Source organism: Phascolarctos cinereus, unplaced genomic scaffold, assembly GCF_003287225.1.
Source record: "Phascolarctos cinereus isolate Bilbo 61053 unplaced genomic scaffold, phaCin_HiC Scaffold_4;HRSCAF=312, whole genome shotgun sequence".
Taxonomy (NCBI): Eukaryota; Metazoa; Chordata; class Mammalia; order Diprotodontia; family Phascolarctidae; genus Phascolarctos; species Phascolarctos cinereus.
The window spans coordinates 240,163,223-240,188,692 of record NW_027555847.1 but is presented as its reverse complement, the minus strand read 5'-3'; the positions used below and the strand labels follow the sequence as shown (position 1 = coordinate 240,188,692).

At 36.0% G+C, this 25,470-nt stretch overlaps 1 pseudogene; it reads right to left on the bottom strand.

Moving 5' to 3' along the window:
- Positions 1-1,546: 1,546 nt before the first annotated feature.
- On the bottom strand, positions 1,547-24,937 carry LOC110223850 (FHF complex subunit HOOK-interacting protein 1A pseudogene; annotated as a pseudogene).
- Positions 24,938-25,470: the final 533 nt, after the last annotated feature.

Below are 25,470 nucleotides of genomic sequence, written 5' to 3'. Positions count from 1 at the left end.
GTGAGAAAATATAGTTTCCAGGCATAGTTCTGTCATTCAGTAATCATGTGAGAGTTATTTAGACTATTTGAACCTCAGTGTCTTCATTTGTAAAGATATACTTCACTACCTATCTCACAGGGTTGATGTGAAGTTCAAATGAAATAAGCAAGTTCTTTGTAAATGGCAAAGTGCATTTGTACTTCAAATTAAATTTCTAAATGAAATGTAGGAATCCACATTTTAACACTGCATGCAGCTTCTCTCTGGAGACATTAGAGAATTATCTTGGAGAGAAAAATTGGAAACTGTCCTAGAATTCTTCAGGATCAACATAAAAATTAAAGTGGTCACCACAGCAGCATCTGAAGTCAAGGCTATACACTAAATTCCCTTGTGATAATACCTGCTTTGAACACTTGTAATTTTCCAAAACACATTTTTCATGACTGGACAAGTTTATGTAAGAGCTGTCGCCAAACTCCACATTCTGGAGAGTTTGGAGAAAAACATATTAGATTTTTTCTTCACTGAACCATCGTAGCTCCAATTGAGTAATGACAATTGAGATAAATTTCCTTTACCTGGCATATTTCCAGGTAAATTAGTCATTTAAAGTACCTGGTACAGAGAAAAGAACAATTATGTCAGGTGTCAGTGGACCTGGCTTCAAAGTCTGAATCTGTCACTTTGTGGCATAAAGATTTGCTTAACCTCACTGCTTATTTAACCTCTGCTTTTGGAAAATGAGGAAGTTCTGAATGGTCCAAAAGATGTACTGGAGGTGTGCTGGAACGAGCTCTTAAAGTCTTACAAGAGCCTGCTTTTCAGTGTGAGCATTTACAATTTAGGAATCTGCAAATGCCACAAATCAAGGCTTTATTTATCGCTTCGTTGATTGCCTAAATTTAAGAAGGTGATGGAGAAAATGTCAGTAATGTAGATTAAATTTAAAAGTGTGTCCTAAGCATGTCCTCCCCTAGCTGGTTATTAAACATTTTCTAGCATACCCTTACTCCAGATCTAAATCACTTAAATACACACACACACAAAAATATATATTTATACATATATACATGTATATCCACACACATACATAGATACATATATACACACATATATATTTACCTAATAGATTGTTTTTCCATTATAAAAATCAGAGGTCATTTAAAAATGAAAATGTGAGGTAATCTGGCATAATGGATAGAAAATTGACCTCTGACATATACCAATTATGTAACTGTGGGTAAGTCACTCTCAGTACCTCCAGACAGCTCTTTAAAGCTAAAAAAAAAAAATTTCCAACTGCTTATTTTTATTTGCCATTGTTAAAGATAAGACTATTTAATTTTACAATTTTATTGTAGAAAAGGAAGTTTGTCTATGTAAATTTTTATTTGGTTTTATGTTTTTCATTGAAGAAATTAAAAGAAGGCTTTTAGTGCTAAAAAGAGAAAGAAATTCTACTAAATAATACCATGAAATACTTTCCTTCTTGTGTTGAATCAATGAACCACACTTTTGCTGTATCCTGTCTTATCTTCCTGCCCCAAAACACATCATAACTCTAAAAAACAGATGCAACAAAGTGGCTGAAATCTTCACCTGTAAAGGGGGCCCCTTGAGTCCTCGCATGACAACTAGGAAAGTCAGTTTGATCTTTCATACCAAATGGGAAAGGTAAGCTTTCTACTGAAGGAACTTCAGCCACAAAATGCTCAGTCATCTTCCTCTTCCTCTTCTTCCTTTCTTTCCTCTGCCTCACTTGTTTCATCTTCTTCCTTTGTTTCTTCCTTCTTCTCCTCTCCCTCCTCTGGCACAGGACGTGAGGGAGCAGGTGTTGGGAAATTGTCTTCCATCAAACCCTCAGAGCCCGAGTCCAGGTCTTTTATGATTTTCTCATAATGAAGTCTTCACCATCTGGGCTGGCTGCCATCGCACCAGAATTGTGGTCTGCCTCCAGGGGTGCAGCTTGGGCTGACTCGGACATGGATGGTGAGGCTGCCCTGCAAGGGCTCTGGTGGGACTCTTCTTCAGGCTCTTTGTGACTCAAGCTTGCATTGATCCTATTTGGTTCTTCCTCAGAATCTGTTTGTGGCTGGGGACAATCAAGGGGCCCATTGTTCAGCGGGGACCTCGAGGACTTCAGAGGCTCCCCCTATACATTGTGGCTGTCCTGGGCATCTTTCTCAGCACAGAGCCTGTAAACCATGACATCATCCTGAAAGTCAGATTCTTCAATGTAAGAGCCTTTGAACATCATGATGGCGTTCTTCTTCATCTCCTGGATGTGCTTGGGGGGATCAATGCAGACTGGACAAGCTGGGGTCCCCAAATCCTCACAGGGCCAACAGGCACTGCCTCCTGACTGGGCAGACATTCCCGTATCACAGCTGTTGCCCCATTCCAGCTCAGTCTGGCTCTTCTCCTTCTTGTGCATGAGCTGAGAGTGGGGTGGCCGGGTAACTGCGGGTGCGTCCTCAATACTGGGTAGGACACATTTTTATTGTTCTCCTCCTTCAGACTGTACACCTCCTTCAGAGAAGGTGTCAAGATCAGGGGATTCTCCATCATAAAAAGCAGACCAGACTTGGCAGTCCTTCATGCAGTGGCTGATGTTATTGTGGGCCTCCCAAAGGTACTGAAGGTAACTAATGTCCAAGGCTTTCCCATACTCCACAATGCAGGCCGACAGAGACACTTCCCCAGGAGCAGACTGCGCCCCAGGGCCTGAATCACTGTGCCCGAACTTGGACCAAAGGATATAGTCCCTTTCCTGGTTCCCAAGAGTCAAGGTGATCCCACTGGAGCAGTACACAGGGGTCAGAGCAAGGAGCTTAGCAGCAGAAACAGAATAGCAATCTCTTTCTTTCACAGCCCACCTTTGACTCTTCATCATGTGGTTGCATGGGATTAGGTACCTTAGAACCAGCTTCAGCATCACATCCTCACAATGTAAGTCAATAAGGGTTCTGAAGAGGGCCAGAGACACCACATACAGCTCTATCTTATAAAGGTTCAGCCTTTATCTATATGTACTTTTCAATTTAGAATGATCTGCTTATTTCTGACGTTTTCCTCCTGAGCTCTCTTCATATGCAGACAGTCAGGTTATTGTGAACCGAAACAGAATAAGGCAAGGCTAATATTTTTTTCTGTTTTTTTTGTTTTTTTGTTTGTTTGTATGCTTTCTTCAGCCAGAGGAAAAGTTTATTAGTGATAAATCACATAGGCCAGGTGACACCCGTAAAGATGGGCAGGCATGAGAAGATCTCAGCCTTTTGAGCTTGAGATTCTCAGACTAAAATTTTGTTAAAAATAGGTTTCCAATCTGTACCAGTAGAAAGAACTCATCATATGATAAAAATCATAGATTTAAAATTAAATCAATAAATGAACCTATGTTGAGATGTCACAGTTATGTTTGAATTATGCAATTCTCTCATTTTATATCAGAAAGAAAACCAGAGCCCTACCTGGCAAATCTAACAATAGTTGTCTTATCAAAACATGTCATTGATCCTATTGAATTTTGGGGAAAAAGTATGAATAGCTTAAGGTAAAATTCTTAATTTTGTGGTAAAAATAGGTCGGATGATTCAGGAGCATCATCTTCGTATAAAAATAATACTCAAATGGTGGAATTTAGAGTAATCCCTATGTCTTCCTAAATTTAAACAATTATTAGACGATGTTTGTGGAGGTTTTCCCAGTCTTAAGGGGTCCCGCTTAATCCCATGACTTCTTCTAAAGTGATAACTGCTAATTTACTGGAAGACATCAAACTAATAATAAAAATGCCCCAAGTCATCAAACCATTGGACTCAATTCCTTCTCACTGGAGATGAGAAAAATGCTGCTAATGTATTCTCCCCATTCCCCACATTTATTGAGCTCCCAATACTGCACACTATCCTGGAGTATGCAGTGTTGTGAGCTCAATTATTTTTTAATAAATTGTTTAGAAATGAGAAGAGAGCAAGACATTCTGTCCCCCACAGAATTCTTCCTCCTTTCTATTCATTAAGTTAAAGTAGGATGGAAGGGAAAAAATGGATCAGTTGTTGGTAAGATCATTGAACTTTGAGCAAAGAATTAAGATAACCCATTTCCCAAAAGGTCATATTTAACTCTTACCTTTTGAAGAAACAACAGAATAGAATACTAGTATTGAGAATTTTGCAGTTTCAGTAAAGGTTGGAAGTTACTCTGAGATAATAGGCTTAAAATGCATTCCAAATTCTCATTTAGAGTTAGACCTATATATTTGTATATGACTAATGTAGTTATTGGTTTTACTTGGTTATGCCTATTCATTATGAGGGTTTCCTTTTTCTTTTTCAATGGAGTGGAGAAAAGACAAAAATGCTTCTAATAAGAAAAAAAATTGTGATAAAAAGATTAATTAGCTGTAATTTTTCTTTCAGATGATACATTGGAAATTATTATTTAGGTGTCTGTTTTATTATTTGCTACACTGTCATGAATTGAATAACTAGTAACTGATGTTTATATAAGGCTGAAGGATTAGGGGTTAGTTAGATGTAAAAAGAGTGATGAGGAAAACAGGTTAAAAAGATGATGCTTCAGTTTACTTATTAAATAATAGTTAATAAACCATTGTGGAAATTCAGAGATAATTGATTAACTAATGAAAGTGATGTAATTTTAGTGATTTTTGAGGAAATATCAGAAAAGATCCTTTGATTGTCTCAAAATTTTGAATAAAAATTAATAAGGCTGCAATTAAATAACAAAGAGAGGGATGATGACCTCAACTAGGGAGCCATTAACTCTGAATGCCCTGTATATTTCTTTTTTTGTTGTTGTTCAGCATACATTTATTAAATGCTTTGCACAGAGCACCATGCCAGGTACTTGTTGAACACAAAGTTTAGATAAAACATGGTCACTATCTTCATGGAATGTACACTCTAGTAGGAGGATGATATTGGCAGATATATCTAATGCTAATGTTGGATAGTAAATGCATTGGAGAAGAGAAAAGCAAAGGATTATGGGAGTATTGAAAGGGAAGGCTGCTACTGAAGAAGTGGATGTTTCAAATATTTAAAACTTAGACATCAAATCCTGGCACTCAGTAATATGAGAACCCCCTAAATGTGCCCCCTCCAACAACCAATCTACTTCCCAATACAACATGGACTATTCTTTATGATGTGTTTGTCAACATCATGGGCAATTGCTCCAGGCCTCCTGATCTATCTTACAACTGGACCCAGGTAGCTCTGGAGGAGAGAGAAAGGCTAGTGACTTTACACAGCCCTCCCTCACTTAAGTACAATTCACTTGAAAGTCATGGCACATTTATTTTAAGTAACATGGGGGATCATAATATTTGCAGTGTTTCCTTCAAAGGCTAATTAAAACAATTAAATTAGAATGTATATAAAATACCATATAAATATGAGCTCTCCTTACTAAGTACAGTGTGTGTATGTGTGTGTGTGTGTGTGTGTGTGTGTGTGTGTGTGTGTGTGTGTAATCTCAAAAAATTCATAGTATTACTAGGGAGAGAACAAATAGATTAAAAAAATTATCTCTAATGTTTATTTGATCGATCTCTCTCTCTCTCTCTCTCTCTCTCTCTCTCTCTCTCTCTCTCTCTACCGAGATGTTGACTTCAGACTTCAAACAACCTCAGCAATCACCATCCTATAAAAAAAAAACTTTCAAGGGCCAGAGCCAAGATGACATAGTAAAAGCAGTGGCTTGCTTGAGCTCTGCCCCAAAACCCTCCAAATACCCATAAAAATGCCTCTAAACAAATTCTAAAGTAGCAAAACCCACAAAAAGACAGAGTGAAACAAATTTCCAGTCCAAGAAAATCTGGATGGTTGATTGGAAAGATCTATCACACCAAGCTGGAAGAGGAACACAGTTCAACCTGGCCACTTAGTCAAAACAGGCCTCAGCAAACCTGGAGCAGGCCTCAGAGGACTGTATCATGGGCAGCTGTGGCAGTTTCCAGCCTTCTCAACCCACAAACACCAAAGACAATTTAGTATGTCAGTATTAAAAGTCTATTGAAGTTGGTGAGAGAGGAGCTGGGTCCAACACGAGTCCTGGCTCAGCCCTGGGGTGGCTGCTGCTTCCTGAGCTCAGCCCACAGACAGGTGGAATGTAGTGGCTGATCAGAGGGGGACTACAGAGATCTCTTTGCTGGTTCTGAGTCAGGATTCTATTGCTTTGCCCATGTGTGGATCTGGGTTGCAGTTCTGGGTGGCAGTCCTGGAGTGAATAGGAGCTCTGCTGTGGTGGAGCTTATAGTGGAGATACAAAGAGAATCCTCCTCACAGTTGTAAGGCAGAAAAGAGTGCTTGTGGTCACTCATAGACCAGAGCACAGGCCAGGAAACGAGTAAACACCTCGCCTTTGATCATACCACCTTGGAAGAGCTGAAAATTTACAGGTCCCTAGAAATATCTTTAAAACAGTTGCACAAAAACCCCAAATCTTGAGACAATACATTCTCCACACTGAAAGCAGACTGCCTACCTTAACAAAGAGTTTATAACTCAAGTAATTGGCTGGGATCATGAGCAAACTATGCAAAAGAGGCAGACTAAAATCTTACTTTGGTGACAAAGAAGATCAAAATATAAAACCAGAAGAAGACAGAGAAGTCAAAGCTCCTACATCCAAAGCCTCCAAGAAAAATATTAATTGGTCCCAGGCTCAAAAAGGGCTCAGAAAGAATTTTGAGAAGTAAGAGAAGTAGAGGAAAAACTGAGAGTGATGCAAGAAAATCATGAAAAACAAGTCAACGGCTAAAGGAGATCCAAAAAATACTGAAGAAAATAACACCTTAAAAAATAGATTAACCCAAATGGCAAATGAAATATTTCATTGGAAAAAAAAACTGACCTGGAAAATAGATCCAGGAGAGAGAATTTAAAAATTATTGGACTATCTGAAAGCCATGATCAAAAGAAAAGCCTAGACAGCATCTTTCAAGAAATTATCACGAAAACTGCCCTGATATTCTAGAACCAGACGGTAAAATAGAAATGGAAAGAATCCACCAATCACCTCCTGAAAAAGATCCCTAAAGGAAAACTCCTAGGAATATTGTAGCCAGATTCCAGAGTTCCCAGTTCAAGGAGAAAATATTGCAAGCGGCCAAAAAGAAACAATTCAAGTATTGTGGAAACACAATCAGGATAACAAAATTTAACAGCTTCTACATTAAGGGCCTGGAGGGCTTGAGATATAATATTCTGGAGGTGAAAGGAGATAGAATTACAACCAGCAATCACCTACCCAGCAAAACTGCATATAATCCTTTAGGGGGAAAAATGGATATTCAGTGAAATAGAGGACTTTCAGGCATTCTTGATGAAAAGACCAGGGCTGAATAGAAAATTTGACTTTCAAATACAAGACTCAAGAGAAGCATGAAAAGGTAAACAGGAAAAAGATATCATAAGGGACTTACTAAGGTTAAACTGTTTACATTCTTGCTTGGAAATATGATATTTGTAACTCATGAGACCTTTGTCAGTATTAGCGTAGTTGGAGGAAAAAAATATATATGTATATAGAGATAGATAGATAGATAGATAGATAGATAGATAGATAGATAGATAGACAGGGTGAGTTGAAGGTAGGGATGATATCTGGAGAATAAAATTAAGGGGTAAGAGAAGATTTTACTAGGAGAAGGAGAAAGGGAGAGGTAGAATGGGGTGAATTATCTCACATAAAATAGACAAGAAAAGGCTTTTACAGTGGAAGGGAAATGGGGGAAGGTGAGAAGGAATGAGTGAATCATTCTCATTGGATTTGGCTTAAGGAGGTAATACCATACACACTCAATTGGGTATGGAAATCTATCCATAGATAGGGGAGAAAGGGATAAGAGAGCGGGGAGATGACAGAAGGGAGGACAGATTGGGGGAGGGGGCAATCAGAAGCAAACACTTTTGAGGAGGAACAGGGTCAAAAGGAGAATAGAATAAATGGGGGGTGGGATAGAATGAAGGGAAACACAGTTAGTTTTTCACAGCTTGACTACTATGGAAGTGTTTTGTATGACTATACATGTATAACCTGTATCAAGTTGCTTGCCTTCCTATTGGGAGTGGGTGAGGAGGGAGGAAGGAAGAAAATTTGGAACCCAAAGTTTTAAAAACAAATGCTAAAAATTGTTTTCTCGTGCAACTGGGAAATAAGATATACAGGCAATGGGGTATAGAAATCTATCCTGCCCTATAGGAAACTGGAAAGGGAAGGGGATAAGGGAAGGGCAAACATAGAAGGGAGGGCAGATTAGGGGAAGGGGTATTCAGAAAGCATGACATCTTGAGGTGGGGGTAGGGATGAGATAGGGAGAAAATTTGGAACTCAAAATGTCATGGAACTAAATGTTGAAAACTAAAAATACATAAATTATTTTTAAAAAAACCTTGTAACAAACAGGTGCAGTCAAATAAAACAGAATCCCCCCAAAAAATAAAACTTTCCTTTGACCTTGCTACCAAACAGACTATCATCCTTTCTCTCTCGTTGTCCATCACTGCCAAATTCTTCCTCCCCCCAAAAGAAGTAAGTATAATGACTACTGCCAGTCCAACATAATAGGAATTAATAGTAATAACAATAGCATTTATATAGCTCTTTATGGTTTGTAAAGCAAATGCTATTTCATTTTATCCTTACAACAACCCTATGAGGCAAGAGCAATTATTATCCCAGTTTTGTAGAGAGGAACATGAGGGGGACAGAGGTCAAGTGATTTGCCCAGTTTCACAGAGGTAGAAAGATATCAAGCATCTCAGACTCAGGAAAACTCCTCCAATGAAAAATGGTCAAAGGATATGACAGGCAGTTTTCTGATGAAGAAATCTAAAACTTTCATAATTATATGAAAAAAATACTCTAAATCATAACTGATTAGAGAAATTCAAATTGAAACTACTTTGAATATCGTTTCACACCTATCAGATTGGCTAAAATGTCACTAAAAGTAACAGGTGTGGAAAAATTGGGACACTAATTCACTGTTGGTGGAAAAACGAACTAATCCAACCATTGTGGAGAACAATTTGGAATTATGCCCAAACAGTTATAAAACTACTGATATCCTTTCACCCCACAATTCACTACTATGTTTGTTTCCAAAGATGATTAGTGAAAAAAGAAAAGAACCAATATGTTCTAAATATTTTTAGCAGCTCTCTTTGTGGTGGCTAAATACTGGAAATTGTAGGGATACACACCCATTGGAGAATGACTAAAAAATTGTGGCATATGATTGTGATGGAATTCTACTGTGAAATAAAAAATGAGCTCAATAATTCTAGAAAAACATGGAAAGTCTTGCGTGAAACAGTGAAGAGTGAAAAGAGCAGACCTAAGAGAACATTGTATACAGTAACAGCAACATTGTTTTAGAAAAACTTCGAGTGGCCAAGTTATTCTGACTATTATAAATACCCAAATTAACTATGAAGAACCTATGAAAGAAGATGCTATGTGCATCCAGAGAAATAATTGATAAATAGAAGCATGTAGAGTGTGGATTTATATACACACACATATATATACACATATGCATATAATATATATATACATATATATATATATGTATGTATGTATGTATATGCATATATATACATATTTGTGCCTAATGATAGTGGGGAGGGTTAGGAAGGGGGAAAAAGACATTTATAAAATAACTTTATTATATATTTAAAAGGAAAAGCAAGTTGTATGTAGTACATTTGCAGTTTCTTGTGTAATTCTCTCTTTTTCTATTCCACTGTTTTCAGTTGCCTGCTAGATGTCTACCTCTTAATTACCTGCCAGCTTTTCAAACTTGATATGTGTAAAACTGCCCTCCCCATATTGACCACTGATCTTTGTGCCTCCAGTTCCTGTGTCTGCTGATGTCTTCCAGTGTTATAAATTTGGAGTCATCCTTGACTATTTAGTAATCAAATCCTACTATTTCTAAGGCTTCAACATCACTCTCATCCATCCCCCTTTACAAACTCTCATTATAAAAATCTAGTTTAATTTCCCACCTTTTTTTTTTACCAAGAGCATTATAACAGCCTCCTAATGGGCCTTAATGCCCTCTCCAATCCATCTTCCACATCACTTTTTATGTAATCTTCTTCATAAACTGCTAAGTTATTATCATTTCAGTATTCCAAAACCCTTACTGGAGGTCTCAAAATGTGGAGGTGGTTTTGAAATCCTTGTAATCAGAGCTGTCCTGAACACAAGGAACAATATTCAGTGGAAAATACAAAATCCAGAAGCAGATGGTGACAAGAACAAAAGCTGTGTATAATGAGTTTTAGGAAGCTCAACAGATTCCTGGGCACTTTATCAGAGGTCCACCCCAATAGCATTCCCCTCCCCCACCTCCCACATATAACTACCATGATTCCCTCAGAGGTATTTTCATTTTAAAAGTTGTATGCTAACCCAAATGAATTTCTTAATTGTGCAATTTAAGTATAATCAAATGAAGAATTGCAGGCAATATTTAGATATTTTCTGGCTTGGGATCTTCTCTTAGCTTTTTAAATCATACATGAATGTGATAGCAATTATGACTATGTATATGGCTGATCCTCCCCTCCATTAATTACTAAGGGAACCTTGGAAGAGGTTAGAGGTGATATCTTTGATTATTAACAAGTTACACTTAAACTTGGAGATAAGAAAGGGCAAACTGAAGAAGCTAAATCTTTAAACTACTCTTAGAGCACTAGGCAAAGATCCTAGATAAGGAGAAATAAGTTTGTAGTCAAATCTCTTTTCTCCTTGGATTTAGGCATATGTTAGCCAACATGATTTTGTAAGCTAGTAATTTTCAATAAACAAAATTATCTAATTATGTCAATCTCAGCTAAGTAGCTTCACCATAAATTTCAGTTTTCTAGAAATTTTTCCCTTCAAAATAACTTTAATCATTTTAACTTCTTAAATATTAGATCAAATTAAGAGTATTTTCCAAAATCTCCAAGCAGTTCCAAAGTTTATTTTTTAATATTTTGCTCTCATGTGGAATTTTGATGGCTTTGCATGTCATTAAAGGATGGAATTTAGTCATAAGAAACTGCTTTAGTACTTTAAAGCAGATGATGGTCCATCTCATTGTCTATAATGACAACATTCAAAATATGATGTCTAGTTTACTGCAGTGTCTTTGCTCTATGAGAAACCAGGGCTGTCCCTGCTATGAAGCCTGAAGTTACATAGAAAATTTGTAATCATTCAACTTTTTTAGTGTTCAGGGAGATGAGGAAGAAATCATTCCATACTTTGGGAATTTTGGCTTTCTTTAGGTCCTTCTTCCCTCAAAGGAGTGACATTCCTTTCAACACAAGTCAAGTCAACAAGCATTTATTAAGTGCCTCCTATGTGCCAGATACTCTGTTAAGAAAAAAAAATAGTCTCTGTTCTCAGGGAATTCACATTTAACAGAGATAATATGTAAGAATAGCAGCCAGTGATTTGAAAAGGAAAATGAGTTTATCCACATGCTTACTCACAATTTCACAAATTGAATTTATTTAGTACCTACTATGTGCCAGGCATTGTGCTAAGCTCAGCATGTAAATACTGCCTTCAAGGAGTTTACAATATAATGGGAAACAATACATAAGAAGAAGCTGAAAAGGGAGAGGGAGTCATGAAGGGGTATCCAAGGAAGGAGAATGATGTTCCATGGAGCTAAAATCAGGCAGAGATGCTAGTTGAAAATTGAGTTACCTGGAGAGTTCTCAGTCCTCTAAAAAGGAAGACTTTGGGAGTTGCTCCAATCTCCAGTCTTCTAATCAGAGAAGAGAAGCAACTGAGCTCATTGAGAAAGTGTTGAGCATCAAAAGCAATCTGCATGGCAAAGAGATTTCAGCAGTCTGCCATTCTTATTATTTTGTAATTTATTTCAAGGGCTATCTGAATCCTGAAATCATTTGCCAGACATTGGTAAATACCTCTCTTCGATTATGTCCTAATAGTTCCAAGCTCCCATAACAGTTCCTGCTGATCATACCTTTCCAATAATGAATCTGTCTCCCTTATATTCTCCTTATTTATAAGCCTTAAATAAAATGTAGCAATTATAATTTCTTCATATTTTCCAACTCTTTAGATCTGACTTTATTTGTGCAAGAAGTGTTTTGTAATTGTATTCATATAGTTCCTGGGTTTATCTTGTCAGGTAGTCTCCCAAGTATTTTATATTGTCCACAGTTATTTTAAATGAAATTTCCATTTCTATCTCTTGCTGCTGGACTTTGTTAGTAACATAAAAATGTTAATGATTTACATGGGTTTTATTTTTTGTATCCTGCAACTTTACTAAAGTTGTTAATTATTTCAACTATTTTTAAAAATATTACCCAATTACATTTTAATCTGGTTCAGGCCTCACTTGGGAGGGTTGTGAGTCATATACAGCTCATTGTCTATGTGTTTGACATCTCTGGCCTGAAACATTCATTCTTGAGGAGGTTTTTCATAGAGCTAAGACAATCAGTGTTTGAGTGCTTCTTTCATGCCATAATAATGAATCAATGCTTTGGTCAAAAAAAAAATTCATGGGGTTTAAGTTCATTTTTTCCCCTAACAATTGCCATATTTCAGTCATAAATACTATCCCAGTAAATCTCAGAGATATCAATGCACTTGAATATACTTCTTTTTTATAAAAATTGCATTTCACAGAGTTACTTTCAAATACTTTGTGATTTTTTCAATAGATATCCAAGGTCACATTTTGTTACTTGACTTTTTTCTTTCCTGTTGATTCCTATGAATTACTAGGTCTCTCAAATGATATTCTCCTTTCTATATCATACCTGCTACTCTTTATGATATCCTGCTTTACATATAGATACATATGTATATAACTAGAGATATGCCAAATTACATGTGTGCACATTCACATAAATGTGTTATATGTAATTTTCTCCCTTTTTTAAGTTTTAAAGCTGGAGGAATGATCTTCAAGTGACAGAGGATTTTAACTCAGGAAATTGCTGGAGCAGAGAGGATGATCAGACCTTTACTTGACTTGATGCAAGAGTGCAGGTTTATGGATAGATTTCAGAAGATCCATAAAATTGGATGGGAAAAAAAATTACCTCTTTATTTTCACTAACTTCTAAATGAAATTTAGGATTTCTGTCAATTACAGATACACTCAACTAACATTATTATGTGAAGGGGTCCACTGGCTTCGCCAGATGGCCAAAGTGGTCAGTGACAAACAAAAAAAAAATTAGAAATTCCACCCTAATATTGGTTTTATTCTCCAAAATAGGGAACAAGTGAGAAGAGGAATAGTTATTCTTGACTTAATTCTGTCCAAAAAAATGTTACTGAAATAAAATTGTTGAGATCTTTGACAATCAATAATATAGTTTATGATAAAGTAAAATCAAGAATAGTTTAAGAATCTTTTTTGTTGTTTGTCCTTTGTTTTTGAAGAGAACTAATGACATCAGGAAGGTGATGTCATAATTTGCAAGTGAATTGGATTTCATTGTGGCAGAGCTATGCAAAGTCACCAGCCTCATTCTGTCTTCCAAAGCCATCTGGGTTCAATTGCAAGATATAGATCAGGATAACTGGAGATAGCCCCAGGATTCAGTGGGAGACCTTGTCCTTTTTAAGCTAAGGTTTTTTCCAGGTCTCAGTTGGTCTGAGGCAACCCCCACTTAGTGATTACAGCTAGGTAAGAAATGAGACAAAGAATGTCCTCTTTTACCAGGTAGTCAAAAAAAAAATCATACTAGAAGGGAACCTCAGGGTTTCTGGCCAAAAAAGAAACAGTTACTATTTACACTTACTCTGAGCCACCACAGTCCAAACAATGAATAAGTGAGGCTTGGGCTGGGACCTATTGTTGGCCAATCAATGAGATCCAGGGTGATTTGGGTTTAAAGCATGCTCTTTAAAAAAAAAAAACTATCCTGTTAACCCCAAGATATCTTGGGAGGTTTCAGCTATCAAATTTATATCCCTTTGGGCTGATCACTCACAGATAAAGGTATGATTCTCTATGTAGACAGAGGGAGAGGAGGGAAAGGAGGGAGAGAAGAAAGGAAGGAAGGAAGGAAGGAAGGAAGGAAGGAAGGAAGGAAGGAAGGAAGGAAGGAAGGAAGGAAGGAAGGAAGGAGGAAGGGAAGGAGGGAAGGAGGGAAGGAGGGAAGAAAGGAGGGAAGGAGGGAAGGAAGGAGGGAAGGAGGGAAGGAAGGAGGGAGGGAAGGAAGAAAGGAAGGAGGGAAGGAAGGAGGGAAGAAGGAGGGAGGGAAGGAAGGAGGGAGGGAAGGAAGGAAGGAAGGAAGGAAGGAAGGAAGGAAGGAAGGAAGGAAGGAAGGAAGGAGGGAAGGAAGGAAGGAAGGAAGGAAGATTGCCCACCTGGAACTGGCATATTGAATGCCATGGGAGAATGCTTGAAAGAGTTAAGAGTTAACAGGTAGGTCTCCTGGCTAAAATTCAACAGGTTATTTTTGTCTAAGAAGGAAGGGAAACTGACAAAAATGAAATGGTAACAAATGCAGGTAACTGAAAATACACAAAAAATGTCACAAGTCTTTAACAAAAAAAGATTAGATATATTTAACTTCAGTTTCATCTGAAACTATTAATGAACAGAACAACAAAAGGCCATTTTAAACTGTGGAGGTTAAGAGGAAGATCAAAGAAAAGAGAGGACAATATTTTAGAGTGGAAATAATGATAATACTCGTAAAAAGAAAGCAAAGGATAATAAAGGAAATTTTTTGTTTTCCTTTCCTTTTTTTCCTTCTTTTCCTCTTACAAGGACAATGATTTTAAAACTGGAAAACACATTGTAAACAGGTTTGGTAGCAAGCTGAAACTGAAAATAAGTGTAAAAATGGTTAGAAAGCCCCAAACAGTTTTAAATGAATTCGCAACACTGGGTCTGAACAAATTACCTACTCATTTAGCTGAAGAATAGGTGGATGTGATTCTTGAACTATTATCAATATTTTTTTGGGAGGAAGGTGATAAGGAGACTAGGACAGGTTCTTCAGGATTTCAAAAAGGTAAAATTTTAATGCCAATTTTCTTGTAAAATTTGGACAAAAGTAATAGTTTCTCAGTATTTAGAAAATGAAGCCTTGAACAGGAAGAGCCAAGTTTGCTTCAATAAGAACAAGTTGTCACATTATAATAATTTCCTTTTTTTTTGGCAAAGATATCAGATTGGTAGGTTAGCAGGAGTCTTTAGACACAGTGTTCCTGAATTTCTTTTCCAAAAAATTTAGCAAAGTCTCTATGCTATTTTTGTGACCAAGATTGAGAGATGTTGGCTAAACAATAGCATAGTTAGAAGGATTTATATGAATTGTATAATTCAGTGGATTTGGAATTGAATAACAATCTCAGGAATTGCTATTAATGGGCCAATATTAACTTCTAAGATTATTTATATTGGGGTGCGTCAAATATCATGTTCTAATCTTATTCTATTTAACATAAGATCCTATATTTAGAACCAGAAGTGAACTAATTTAGAAAGATTCATTAGCACATATTTTATCAGGTTCCAAAAAGTTCTTGACAAGTTGAACATAGCCTAACTCTAATTAGATGACATTTATTTATAGAGATAAGTATAAAATCCTACACACTTATTTTTTTAAATGAATGTAAAAATACAGATATGAGAAAAATGGCTAGACAACATTTCATGTAACTGAAGAATTACAAAAATGTGGTATTTTTCATTCACAACCTGGGGTTCAAGCCTAATGTATTTGGGTAAGACTCTTCATTGGTGAACAGAATTATTACTTTGAAACTATATGCCTAAGTGAAGGGGCAAAGTAAATGAGTTTTGGAGAGGTTAGGGTCCTCTTGGTTCCAGCTTTGAGAAAGGACAAATGAAGTTCTAGGCTGTCAGACTTTGGGAAAACTTTTGGAGCTGGTTCCTTGAAATGTCTCTGACTTCTGGTTTACCTTCCTAAATACTTTGAGCAATTTCTTCTTGGGTGAGATTGGGGTCTCCCTCTCTTAGTTGAGCTGAGACAGTTCTCGCCAAAAAAAAGAGTTCATTTACTCTGTGTATTGTCTGTTATTTTCTCATCTCTATAGCCTCTCATTTCTGTTGCCTATCTGCCAGGACAAATGACTTTATTCATCCTATTCATTACTTTTTATTATACTTATTTAATCATTTATGTATTTATTTTAGTAAAATTAACATTTGGTATAAAGGGAGTCAAAGCCTTCAAACACAGCTCAGGGTACTTCTTCCCCTTTAAGGGGCCAGAACTAAGAAAACAGCTTTAACCTAAAAATCATTTCTGCTAGTCTAACAATATTTAAGGAGGAGACATATAATTCTGGTGAGGTCCCCCCACCCACCCTGAGGAGAGGAGAACAAGCCAGTCTCTAGGCTCTAATCTCCTATTCCCCTCCAGGCAAGAATAAAGGCCTCCTTTGTAGAAGGGTGGGCAGGTTTCCTTAGAAATTTATTCGTGGTAAACCACATTTAGACAATCCATTGACCACTTGCATAATCTACATGAGCAAGATATAGCCTACACTTTCTTATGGTCAGTGTATACTTTCAGGTTCTTCTTCCTTTCACTTTGGTCTCATTTCTTTAGTCCCATACTTTAAGAGTGCTGTCCAGAGTTGCAGCAATAATGTATTTATGATTTTAAAAGAATTTCACCAAAAAAACCACAGATGGATTTTCATCATCAGTAATTCTTATTATATATCAGCCTTATGCTCTACCCCAAATTTGGGAGGTAATAAATACTTGACATTATTAAGACTCCATTGGTATTAAAATAAACAATGGAAACTGAGTCAGACTAATTAGTCTTAAAAGATTCTCCCCAAAAGATCCTGAAATTATGAAGTGGGACTGAAGATTAAAATTATAACAAAAAATGTAATTGTATTTGGTCATTTATTGTTTTTAACCTGTACTGGAAAGAACCTAACATTTTAGAAGTCTTATCATCCAAGGAAGATACAAGAAGGTTCCATCATGATGGAAAATTAGGGAAAATATCTGGCCAAAAACTATTTGACATTAGATAAAATAAAAGCTGTTATTTCTGATCAGATATTATTTCCTCAAATTTCACATCATACCTTTCCCAAATTTTAATTTTATTATCTGCGGAAGAACTTGCTAGCCTTTCTCCATTAAGATTAAATTTTCTTGAACATTCAGCTTTATTATATCCTGCTAGTATGAATTTGAATGCAGACTTTGGTTTTGTAGTTTCAGGTTTGTTCTACATAGTTGATGAAGAAGGTACAGATTGTTTTTTGGTAGCTGCCTATTTCTAATTTTTACTTATGTGTTACCATAGTTCTGAAACTAGCAAGTCAGATCCAGAATGCGTAAGGGAGATCGAAAACAAAGCTTTAACCAGAAGACTTCACAATGAAAAGAAAATATATGTCTGGCAAGTGAAACCTCTCCTCCTCTGGGCACCAAACCAGGACTAGAGCAAAGACTGTTCAGGTGTTGCTTCTCACAGGGAGTGCACAATGACTGGTTTGGGAAAGGAATCAGGGTGCAGAGCTGGCCCTAGATGAAGGAAGTAGTGATAGTAAAAGGACTTCTTCAGATCTTTTTGCCAGCATTTTCATAAGAAATTGAATTACTAAGTAATAGTTGAAAAATAAAATTCATGAGAACTGAATTATTTGACTTATGTTCTAATTGTGGATTTCAAGAGAGAAAAAAGTCATTACGGCAAAGAAAAATAAAAACAAGAAAAAGCATCACTTCTTCATAAAAGAATACCATGAAAGATAATATGACAAAAATTAGGTCAAAGTAAATTTCTACCCCATAAATCTTGTGTGCTACTCTTCAAAGCACTGATTATAAATTAGGCAAATAGAAACATAAAATTCAGTCATGAATACTTAAAAAGAAAAATAATTGTCATAGAAATTAGTGAATATAGGCAATATTTCTGGTATAAAGAAGCAGAGCATAGTCAATAACACACAGATGAAAGAGAATGTAGTGTATTTGACACTGTTAAATCACAGTGACCTATTGAAAAGAGATTATATCATAGGTTCAGCATTTGTTTGGTGCTCATGTTTAGCCAGTAGCATGTAGCAGAAAATCCCAACAATCAAAGATTTCTTTAAGAACCAATTTTTGAAGTTAAACACTGTTTGTATAAGAAAAAACGATTGGGAATGGGGAGGTAGTCAACAGTCCTCATATGCCCTTACATAAAAGATATATTAAAAGCAATTTTGGTGGAGCAGAAAAGACAATGAAATATTTTCATAGAAATTGATTCGAAGAGAATCATTTGATATATTTAAGAATTTCTTCTTTATTACAAACAAAATACTAACTTCTTTATTTTGAGCAGAGAAAATGGGGACTTCCTAATCAATAATGCAGAGCCAGTCTGAAAATATAAAACCAGGGGCAACTAGGTGGCACAGTGGATAGAGCGCTGGCCCTAAAGTCAGGAGGACCTGAGTTCAAATCTGGCCTCAGACCAAACACTTAACATTTACTAGCTATGTGACCCTGGACAAGTCACTTAACCCCAATTGCAGACACACACATATGTGTGTGTGTGTGTGTGTGTGTGTGTGTGTGCGTCTGTGTGTGTATATATGTGTATATGTGTATATGTGTATATATGTATGTGTGTGTGTGTATGTAACCAAACTATGCAGTAATATTCACAGTCAGAAGATATACTGTAGGTGTATCTTCAGTAAAATTTAAACCTAATACTGAATTATTAAGAAGATGTTGGAAAGATGAAATTTGTGAAGAACACCATGGAGCATTAGAGAAAATATCTGGCCAAAAGCTATTTGGCCATTAGATAAAATAAAAAAATGTCATATGTAAAAATTATGCTGCATATCTGAATAAAAAGGGACATATATTATTAGAAGAAAATAGGAAAAAAAGAGAGATTCCAATCTATGACTAAAGGTAGAATTCTTATCCAAAGGATTGATGTGATCATAAATGATAAAATAGATATTTTTTCATTGTGAATCTTTTCTTCATTTTGTAAAAGTTAGAAAAATGTTGCATGAAAAAAATTCAACACAGCTTTAGAGTGTGAAAAAATATTTGTGACAAATTTCATTGCTAAAAGTATGTGTGTGTGTGTGTGTGTGTGTGTGAGTGTGGCAGCTAGGTGGTGCAGTAGATAGAGGACCGTCCATGGAATCAGGATGACTTCAGTTCAAATTAGTTCTCAGGTACCTACTAGCCATGTGGCACTGAGTAAGTTACTTAATCCTGTTTGTCTCTGTTCCTCATCTGCAAAAATGAACTAGAGAAGGAAATTGCAAACCACTCCAGTGTCTTTAGGCCAAGAAAACCCCAAATGGATTCATAAAGTGTCAGAAATGACTGAAACAACTCAACAACAAATATATGTGTGGGTGTGTATACATATATACGTGTGTGTGTGTGTGTGTGTGTGTATATATATAACATATATATAACATATATATATGATATATATATACAATATAATTCCTTCTTTCTTTCCTTTCTTTCTCTTATCACTCTCTTCCCACACATATGTGTGTATTTTTGTATGTATGTATATATATATACACATATGTGTATATACATGGCTATATATACACCTATATATGGCTATATATCTATATTTGGCTATAATCTATGTATCTATATCTATCTATCTAGTCATTTCTCAATAGATAGTTGGTTGAGGGAGGGAAATAGTTTGGAACTTAAAACAAAAGTTAATTTTAAATAATCTCTTTTTTCCCCTTTCATTTAAATGTGACATAGAGTTTGAATTTGGGAGTCTTCCTTGATATGTAATTTAGAAGATAACAGGAGCAATTGAATTTGCTTACTGATAGACCCCTATATTTAAGGAATTTACCAAATTCTGTTCCTTTTTTAAAAAAGCAATATTCCTTCAATATTCCGTTTCCTTTCATTTCTGTATTATATTATCTGTGTAATATCTTAATTTATTAAAAATTGGGGAAAAAATCTCAATACCTACTATTTCTGCTTAGTACTTTTAAAATTACAGAGTATTTATTTCGATTTTTGTATTATTGATATTCAACGTAATTATAGTATATTCATAAATATATCATTTCTGTTAAGGAAACAGATTGACAACTTTCAAAATATCAAACTAGTATATATCTTAAAAATTGGTACTAAAAGAGATTATTGAAAAGTACAGCTTGCTGGTAACACAGTGAGGGCTAATCATTTGATTATGTTTTGTCTTACAACTAATATAAAGAAGAACTACAGCACATGTTCAGCATAGTAATATAAAGCTATCAGAGGAATAAATTAAACTACTGAATTCATAGAATTTGGACAGAGGAAGGTCTTTACAAATCATTGAGTCCAATACCTTTATTTTATAGCAGAAGGACCTGAATGAAGCAAACAGAGGTAAAATGTCTTGCACAAGATCACACAGTGGATCGTGGTGAAGCTGTGATTAGAACTCAGATCTACGGGCCCCTAAATCCAGTTCTCTTTCCCCTAAACTTTACTTCCTTCTTGTTACTAGGGAATTTTTATTTAGGTTTTCTGAGTCGCATTTAGGGGTGTGTTGTTTTTAGTAAAACTGTTTACACAGATGATCTTAAGATATTGTCTTCAAAAGCCAACAGGTTACAGAGCCCTTAATCAGGAGGAAAATTCACAAGGCCACTGATTAAATATGAAGTGCTATTATTGCAGTCTTGTAAATGAGCAAGGTGCCTTACTTTGAGGATATTAAAAACAAATCAGCTATGGTTTTTGTTAACATTGAATTTATTTCATCAGTATGTGATAAGTGGGAGGTATTGTGAAACTTCTGATTATATAAAAAATAATCATAGTCCAATCACCTCCACTAACTCTCCTAGAAAAGACATGTAGTGAAATTCTTTTTATCTCTTAAAATCCTCTTGAATAAATATGTTTTTGAAAAATACGGGTGAATAATGTGGGCTTGTGAATGATCATGTTTTGAAATATTGTTCAAGAGGCAGCTTGTACAGAGGCAAATAGGTCACAAAATGGATAGAACACTAGGTGTAGATCCAGGAAGACCTGAGTTCAAATCTGATTTCAGATACCTACTAGCTATGTGACCGTGGGTAAGTCATTTAACTTCTATTTGCCTCAGTTTCCTCAATTTAAAAATTGGAAAAATAATAACAACTGCTTCTACCTGGCCTATTGCAAGGATTAAATAAGATGATGTTGGTAAAGTGCTTAGCACAGTACCTAGTACATAGTAGGTGCTTATTTCTTTTCTTGTGATGTTAATTAATTTTCACTAAGAAATGTCCCTCTATTTGATGAGAGAAATAATTCATGAGAAAAAGCTGAATCTTTTTTTTCCTCCCAAAATGTATTTTCTCCCACTTCATTTTCTCACTCTAAGCTCTTTACTTTTCAAAGTGATGGCTAGTATGTCTGAGAAGCTAACTGTTAATGTATTTAGTGAGTTCTTCTGACATATGTTAGTGAATTTGCATTTTAATGGCCACTTTATAAAGAAACATTATGTCCATCCAAATGATTGATTCTGATATTGTGTACTTCAAGAGGAGGACGGAATAAGTACTAGTACTAGAGAAATGTGTGGCAGGCTAAGCCTTTCAGTGCCTCTTTAATTGTAACATACAGAGATATATACATACACAAACACACAATACATATACGTATAGACAGACATATGTGTAGGAGTATATGTATGTGTAGTACATACATATGTATACATGTACATACACATATATTTGTACACATGACAGATTGTCCAGCCTACCTAATTCACTAGACCATGTCTCAATGAAAAGAAGAAAAAGTCTGAGAGTCAGAAAAAATTTAGTACACTGTTTAGTGTATTCATGAGGAAAATCAGATTTTTTAAGTTTCCAACTAAAAAAAAATGCTTCATGATATTTTTGGCTTACAGCTACACGGAAATTTCTTAGAAGTGTTCTACATAGAGCCTACCATAAGTCAAGATATTCACAGGTAGATAATATTGCATTAAGAAATTATAAAGGTCATTGGGAACATGGAGATAGTTTGAGGGGAGGAGAAAGCATTAACATAACTATAAGGCAGATAAGTAAAATCCATCTGGAAAATCTACAAAAACTAGAAATCTTTTAATCAATTAAAGGCAGGGGGGAGATTTAAATACAGAAGAAGGGTATATAGTATAGAAAACTCTACAATGATGCTTTGGGGGGAATGGGAGAAAAACCTAATTCTTTCACTTCCAATCTTCAAATTTGGCTAGAGTATGCCAAATCATTTGCCTTACTGCTCTATCAATACTTTTGACCAAGGCGGGTCAGTCGTTGCAGTTATTAACCAAATAGGATTAAGTGACTTGCCCAGGGTACATAGGTAGTAAGTGTCTGAGACCAGATTTGAACTCCGGAAGATGAGTCTTCCTGATTCCAGGCCTGGAGTTCTATCCACTCTGCCACCTATCTGCCAAATTGGATACTATACTTTCATAAATAGAGTTTAAAAGTGATAACATTAGGAAATCCAAAAAAACTATATCTATGTATGCCTTGAATTTTAGTGCTAAGTAGTCTGTAGGGGAAAATGAATAAATATATATATATTTATATATACATATGTATATACATATATATAAATATATATAAATACACACACATATATATATGTACACCTTTTACCTGTTAACCTGTGTTTACCTATGAATTTTGAAGTAGAAGAAACCTTAGAAATTTTCTAGCCAAACTTTCTCACTTTACAGATGAAGAAACAGCCTCAGAAAAAAATAAGTAATTTGCTTGTCACACTGATTTTAAGTAGTAAAGTCAGGATTCAATCCCACATTTTTTTGCTTTTAAATCTAATTCTTTTTCCATGGCATCACGTGATTTTTATTTGATTTTACTTTTTTGTGATGCATTTGGATTTCATTTTTATTCACAAATTCAAATACAGATAAATCTCCATCAGTTTTGGCAGGCAAGGAGGGGGGGAATAGAAGGGGAAGGGGATAAGGGTGGTCACAGAAGGGAGGACAGATTAGCAGAAGGGGTATAACATCTTAGGGTGAGGGAGGGGTGAGATGGGGAGAAAAATTTGGGACTCAAAATCTTGTGGAAGTGAATGTTGAAAACTAAAAAATAAATTAATTAGTTAAAAAAGAAAGAAAGTATATTTGTCCAAATACCCCATAGTGTTACCTTCTGGTTTGGTGCCTGGATTTTCAAGAATATATATTAAGAGAAACTCCATAACTTTCCCTTTTAAGCCATTCTGTGCAAGAATTACGTGAGGGCTTTGTCAAGAATAATCTGAGTTGTTCCGAGATTATGAAATAACAAAACACTAAATCACTCAAGAAATTAGCAGCAAGACACAAGAGGACATAAGCTCATGCCATATGTTCCTTCCAGAAATGCTAAGCCCTCACATGAAGGCTGAAGACACAAAGTAGGCTGAAAGAATGAGCAAGCAAAACAAAGGATCCCATCATGCAGAGCTATTACAGTGAGAGGGATGCTTAAGAAACAAACCCAGACCCACGAAATGACTAAAATTTTATAAGCAAAGACAAAGTAAAACACAGTACAGATGTAAGTTCAATAATAATTTATGGAAATAAAGTAAGAGAAGAGTGGGGTTCTTTTTACAGTTACAATTACATTCAAAAAATCAACAGAAATTTTCATGAAGGTAATGGAAAAAAATTCTCCAAAAATAAATAAGTTGGTTGGTTGCTGTCCTTCATGCTTGAAGAGGACCAAAATGACATCATTATGTTGGGGTCAGGGTATAGTGTATCCTGCTGTGGCTGAATAGACCAATACGAGTTCAGAAGGCTCTACCAAAGGTGAGGCATAATAGTGCATATGAATATTTGGAGTGGACATGTCTAAATTTGCACATCAATGTTTCCATTGAGCTATTGCAATTCTGCTTTGCTGATAGAGCATAGCACATTCTTTGATGGAGGCACACCATGATGGGAAGTCCTGTGCCAGTCAGTGTTTCCCATGTCTCAATATCAATTCCAAAGTTCTTCAGAGAGACCTTGAAAGTATTCTTTTATTACTTCTTCTGACTTCCTTATGAGTACTTGCTTTGTATGAGTTCTCCACAATATAGTTTTTTAGACAAATGTACATTTGGCATTCAAACAACATGACCAGACCAGTGGAATTGTGCTCTCCATATTAGAGTATGAATGCTTGACAGTTCAGCTTAAGAGAGGAGCTTGGTGTCCAGTACCTTGTCTTGCCAGGTGATCTTCAGAATCTTTCTATGGCAATTCAAATGGAAGTGATTCAATTTTTTGGCATGGTGCTAGATTTTATAGTCATACAATAATGAGGTCAGCATAAGGGATCTCTAGACCTTCAATTTGGTAAGTAGTCTAATGCCTCTTCTCTCCCACACTTTCTTTCAGAGCCTCCAAAACACTGAGCTAGCTCTGTCAATCAAACTCAATCTATGTGGACATCCCTGGAAAGTATACTGCCAAGGAAGTGAACTTATCCACAGCATTCAAAATTGCTCCATTTGCTATAACCAATGGTTCTGCATATGGATGGTGTGATGCTGGCTGGTGAAGAAGCTCTGTTTCCTTGATGTTAATTGTTAGGTCAAAATTAACACAAGCAGCAGAGAATCAACCTATAGTTTGTTGCATGTCACCCTCAGAATCTGCATTGAACACACAATCAGCTGCAAACAAAAAGCCACTTGTCAACTCCCTCTTCGCTTTAGTCTTAGATGTAGCCTTTTCAAGTTAAATAATTTGTAATCAGAGCAGTAGATAACCTTGATGCCATCTTCATCTTTATGTTCATTAAAGGTGTCTGACAACATCACTGAAAACATCATGCTGTAAGCATGGGAGTAATCAAACAGCTCTTCTTCACTCCACTGGTGATTAGAAAAGCTTGAGAGCATCTCTCATTATCCAGGTCATGTATAAGCATTCTATCATGAAAGTGATGTATAATACTAATAAACTTCTCTGGGTAAGCAGACTTTTCCATGATCTTCCACAAGCCCTCATGATTGACAGTATCAAAAGTCTTGGACAGATCTACAAATATTGTGTGTAGACCTCTGCTCTGCTCCAGGTATTTCTCCTGGAGTTATCAAGCAGCAAACACCATATCAACCATTCCTTGGCCCTTTCTGAAGCCACATTGGTTCTCAGGTAGATGGCCATCTTCCAGGTAAAGGATCAATCTATTAAGGAGAACTCTGGCAAGAATCTTTCTTGTAGTAAGTAAGAGGGAGATTCCCCTCCACCCTATTTGCCTTTTTTATAGATACAGACAATACAGCAACCTTGAACTCATGGGGGATAACCTCCTTTTACCACATAATCCAGAAGATTTCAGTCAGCCTTTGTATGAGCAGTGGACACCCTGCCTTACAAATCTCAGCTGGAATGGAATCACTGACATATGCTTTGATAAATGAGAGGAGTT